Source organism: Electrophorus electricus, chromosome 1, assembly GCF_041902795.1.
Source record: "Electrophorus electricus isolate QZ-2024a chromosome 1, ASM4190279v1, whole genome shotgun sequence".
In the NCBI taxonomy this organism is placed as follows: Eukaryota; Metazoa; Chordata; class Actinopteri; order Gymnotiformes; family Gymnotidae; genus Electrophorus; species Electrophorus electricus.
The window spans coordinates 8,617,527-8,623,066 of record NC_137497.1 but is presented as its reverse complement, the minus strand read 5'-3'; positions in this window follow the sequence as shown (position 1 = coordinate 8,623,066).

Here is a 5,540-nt window from a genome sequence, read left to right as displayed (position 1 = left end):
TTTACAGGCAGGTATCAGCTGTTATAGTCACTCACATGCCGATGATTAGTTAACATGCTACCTTAAACTTCACCCTAGATTATTTTGGTGTTTTTTTCTCCTCCTGTAATGGTACATTGGAAATGATCAGATTTCTATCGAGTATCTAACTAGCTAGGTTAGCTAGCTAAAGCTTGCTATGATACAAAAGTCAGCATCACTGGCTAAAGCAATGTCTTCATAAAGGCCCATTTCATTTGAACTTGTTTCTTTCTTTTTTTTAATTAAATCTGGCAGACAACCTTAATAATCATGGCTTTTACACTTTGACCAGGTGGCTAAATTTACTAGGTTAGCTAGCTACCCTGAATCATCAAGAATTGATTCAGAAAACAATCAGAAGAGATTATTCATTTCATTTTGATTGGAACATGTCAGAATAAAATAGCCAAGTAAAGTAGATAGCTAGGTTAGGTAGGTAACCAATCAAAGTAACTAACCTTAGCTAGATATTGGTTGTAATGCACTCTTAACTAGTTACACTAGCTAGCAGCTGTGATAAACAAATATTGACAATCATAGATTTCATAGATTTTAGATTCCTTAAAGCAACTATTCTATATTTTGATGACATCTTTGCATGTTCTGGGTCTTCATTTTTACATATGCAGAGCACTAGTGCAGTGAGGAACAAGGTGCATCAAAAATTCTGGTTGTTTAACCTGCCAAGGTTTTAGGATTTGACTTTTAAGACAAGCAAAAATTTTGATGCAGACGAAAGAGGCATGTCTTGCTTTGGAGAGGCAAATTCTTGCTCTTTTAGAAGTATTTCTTGTATATTATTGGTATTACAGCTTTTTTGATGTACAGCAATGACAAAGACCTATTAATGGATAACCAGCTAGAATTTGCTTTAAAATGTGATTGGCTTTGAATAAGAGCACCTGCCAAATGCTGTAAAGGTTAAGATGTTCTTGGAATGTCTCCTGGACACTGATGTAAACTGTCTAAAATGTATCGGGATATTCTGCTTTGTTCAGTATTGAAGTGTCTGCAAATTGTTTTTTACTTATTAGCTGTCCAAAAAAATAAACAAAAATAAAACATGGAAAAACATACTGCAGCATGTAGGAACATCTTTAACGGGTATGTTAGTATTTATTCCAGCTCTGAATCCACATATTTAACCAAGCATGGATAACTGTACAAAGGAAAGCATTGCAGAACAGACTGAAAACTGTCAAAATATGCCAACGTTCAGGCAAGCTGGCGGAAGAGAAACTGTCACATACAGTGATGCAGTGAACCAGTGGATGATGCCAGAAAGAGTTAGGCAACTGGAATTAAAAAAGTCTACAAAAATGAATGTAAAACTTCACATTTGAAGCTTTGAAAAGCTAATACGATTGAAGACAGCTCCATATGGTACGGTTTTGATTATCACGGACTAAAATAAACCTAATTTTAAAACCGAACCTAAAATAAACCTAAGTTATCAGGAGACATGTTCTGTTTGGAGAAAAAAAAGTGCCTCTTTTGAATAAATAAGATTAAATTAGATAGAAAAGGGACTCATTGTATACACCAAAAATTGAATAATTAAACATTTGAATGCAAAGAGAGAAAAAAGTGAAGGTGTCGTAATAAATCCTCACTGGCTGCACAGATCAGGATTCTCAGAACTGGGGCAAGAACGTTTTAGGTGCAGCCCCACACCTGTAAGTGCAACACGGTCTGCTCCTTTTGTGAAGTACAGCCTTGGAATAAGTTCACTGCGTGTGCTCCTGATATCTACATGCACAACAGCCTCACGTGGTCTGAGCAAGGTGGGTCACGCGTATGTAAGTGCATCATACAAGGATGTTGTAAGGAATCGTCAGGACACAGGTAAGTGTGGATCCAAATGCAAGAGTTTATTTTCAGTACAGGCAGGAAGGACTTGCGAGGCAAAATAGAAGGGTAGTCGTAAACAGGAGTGGAATGGTGAAGGGGAGAGTCGAGGGCAGTCCAAGTCCAAACCAGAAGGTAGAATCCGAGGTTGTGTAAGGGGCTAAGAGTGAGGTGGTGTTTAGGGGGAAAGCAACAGAAACAAGAAACGCTCGGTATGCATGAGAATACAATACTTCGCGAGGATACTATGGGAAAAGGGAGGTTATAAAAGAAACTAAAATGAGAGACTGGTGTAATTAATCAGTATTCAGGCGACAGTGATCTACGTTTGGGCAGAGAAAGGCTAGTGGGTAGGACTGACGCCATTACAGATATACAAAAAGATTAGCCCTTGTATGCCTCGGTTGTGGTTCTCTTCAAAACTGTACTATTACTGAACCAATGCATGCAGGAAAACTGCTATTAGCACATCCATCGTTTTTGAAGTGATTAACATTGCTTTTCTAAGACAGACATCTGTTTTTGACATCTTTTACTTTTACATCCTATAAATGGTGACCGCTCCATATTATGTGCAATTATTTAAATCTGGATCTTAAAAACCTTTGTGCAGGTTTTGATTAAGGATTGCAGGTACAGCATCATTTTGTCTTGGCTGCTCATCCATCAGATAAAAATAAATAGCCCATCAAATAAATAGCAAATACCTGGTGTTGTGCAGTGAGCCCAGTCAGCCAAACCCTCTTTGTGAAACAGAAAACCTCAAGTTTGTTTCAACTCTAAGCCAACTAACTGAGTTTTCACTAAACCTGCTTTCTGATACAGGCTGCTGGTTGTACATATTTAAGGGTTCTAAGTGCTCACTGACCTTTTTTGGCCAACAATGTGGATGTTTACTCAATATGCTTACTAACAGACATAATGAGTACAACTGTGAATTTGTGTGTTTTTAATTATTGTTAGACTGTGTTTGTCTATAATTGTGACTTAGCTCATCAGACCACTATAACAGCTTTGGCTAGGCAACAAAGCTGTAAAAGAGTGATGAGAAAACCAGCAAACAAGTGAAAGTAGAAGGAAGGGAAACACAAGGAAAGACCAAGGTAGCTTAAATGTTGTATTATACACAAACACGCACACACACACACACACACACACACACACACACACACACACACACACACACACATAATGGAGTAGCATCAGGAATAGAGTTTGTTTTTTTTGTTTGCTTTTAATACCCAAAAAAGTCAATTATACCTGATGCCATATAGAACTCATGGCACTGCTGTATATTCTCTCCTGTTCTCATGAATTTGCTAAGGTACTGTAGGGCAAGACCATTGTGCTTTGTAGGTCATTAGAAGGACGGTGTAATAGTAGGTGTCATCATCATTGAATCTGATGCCCGAGGATATTATCAGCTCTTCACGATTTCATCCTGTTATCACACAGTTGTAAATAATAGAGATGGCATGATACCAGTTTTTCTGTACCAATCCAATGTCAACATCCTGTGTTTTAATGTCACCCAATATCAATACTGATCTGATATTTTTTCATTAAAAACCTGCAACAGTAAACATGTTGGTGAATGGTTTGTTTTGGACCAAATAATCTTCTTTTTTTTCTTGCCTGAACTCTCTGGTCCCTCCCAAGGTAGTGCTGGGAAGGTCTCATCAATCTCCCCTCTTCCACTGGCCATCTCATCTCTGCTGATGTTCCCTGAGAAGCAGGTTATTCCTGCTGAAAATGACATACAGACAAATTTTAAATTAGCCTAGTGTCCTCAAAGTAAGACCTATACTCCTAAATTTCATTGTAGAGAATTAGCTACAGTATAAAATGCATTGCCATTAAAGGGTAGGATCACCACAGTGTAAAACATGTCTATATGAATCTGTGTTCAGATAAAGGGAGAAACACAACGAAAAAAATGAGTCTTTCAAACTGCACAAATAAATGACTGAAGAGTGAAATTCAGCACCAGTTGAAGGTTACAGCCACCATAGATAACTTTTTTTTTTCAATTACTATCCTTTAAATTAAATAGTCTTCTACATAACTTACACCACAATATAATAAATCAGTCAGTTAGCTGGTGCATTTGGACCTCACCTTGTGTCTCTTGCACGAGCTGAATTTGATCTCCTACACTTGCACATGAACAGTAAAAATATACAAAGTATATTTATACTAATTAAAGGAACAAAATAATGGAGCTATACATCACTCCCATTAGTCCATGGGCTAGTACTACCATTACAGGCTTGACCATTTTGGTCAGATACATTTAGTACACAGACATTTCTCATGAGTTTTCCTCTCTCCCACAATTCTTTCTACAGAGCAAACATGCCCAAGATTAAACAGAGACACACTACAACCTTACACCTAGTGTATATATTCAGAGGACTAAATGAATGCAACAACCAAATAAAATATAAACTGTGCTTTCTGGACTATATGATGTTTTGGAAACGTCTTTTTAGTACTAATATATGGTAAATATGCATTTCATTTTATGTTCACTGCAGTTTATTTAAAGTCACTCAGCAAACTACTGGTTGTGGAAAATCAATCAGTTTAAGACAAGACTAATATATATAGAAAAATTGTCTGTGTATAGGCTCATAAAAAGAATAACTGGAGTAAATTATATTGGAACCAAAGTCTTAATCAATCTTTTTTCTGGAAAGCCCAGTAATATGAAGGCTATCCAGCTTTATGAGACTCAGTGAATGTTTACTTTGCATTTCTTGACTGACAGGAGAGCATAATCTCTTCTATCTTGGACAATAAAGCATTCATGTAACTATTACAGAAAAACACTAACCAACGAGAAAAAAAGGATTTTTTTTCAAGTGTTACATCCTGTGTTTGTTTGTTGTGTGTGTGTGTGTTCCATTCCAGATCCAGTTCCATATTCCATTACAGACTTTCATGTTTGCAGAAAATGTGTTTCAGATGCTCCCCAAGCCATTGTGGTACTGAGGAACAACCCCTGAGCTCGGGGAGGACTGGTCGAGTCCGTCAGAGGTCCTCCCTCCCCTGCCGGACGTTGTCTTTTCCCTGGAGCTCAGGACAAGTTGGGTGGAGATAACCCGAGCTTCCTCAGTACAGACACCTCCCTTCCCGCATCCGAGCGTCGCGTTCATTTCGGGAAAGGCGGGTGTGTCCGAGCTGCATTAGCTGGGATTCGGACTCCCCCTGCTGGTCATGCACATGAACAGGGCTAAAGGTGCACAGAGCTCCACGAGAGCCTCGACTGATCTCTGGTCCCCATGTTCTGCGCCTCTGCCACACGCAATTGTCAATACGCAAGAGCAGATAGATGAGGTCATGGAGAGAGGCGGGAGCATCACGGTGGACCAGTTCATGTTTAAGGTCCTCTCTGAGGCCCTGGTGAACAGCAGCCATCAGCGCTGTGGGGTTCCATCCATTCTCAGCCGCCACAGTGTGGAACTCACTCACATAATCAGCCGCCGCTCTTCTCCCCTGTCGCATGTTAAGAAGACGGGAAATCGTCTCCCTCCAGTGACTGGATGGCCGAAGGTCCGCTTAAGGGCAGCAGCAAATTCTGCTGCAGTGGAACAGACGTCAGTTTGGTGCTCCCAGACCAGGGTGGCCCATGCCAGAGCCCACCCAGTCAGAAGGGAGATGATGTATGC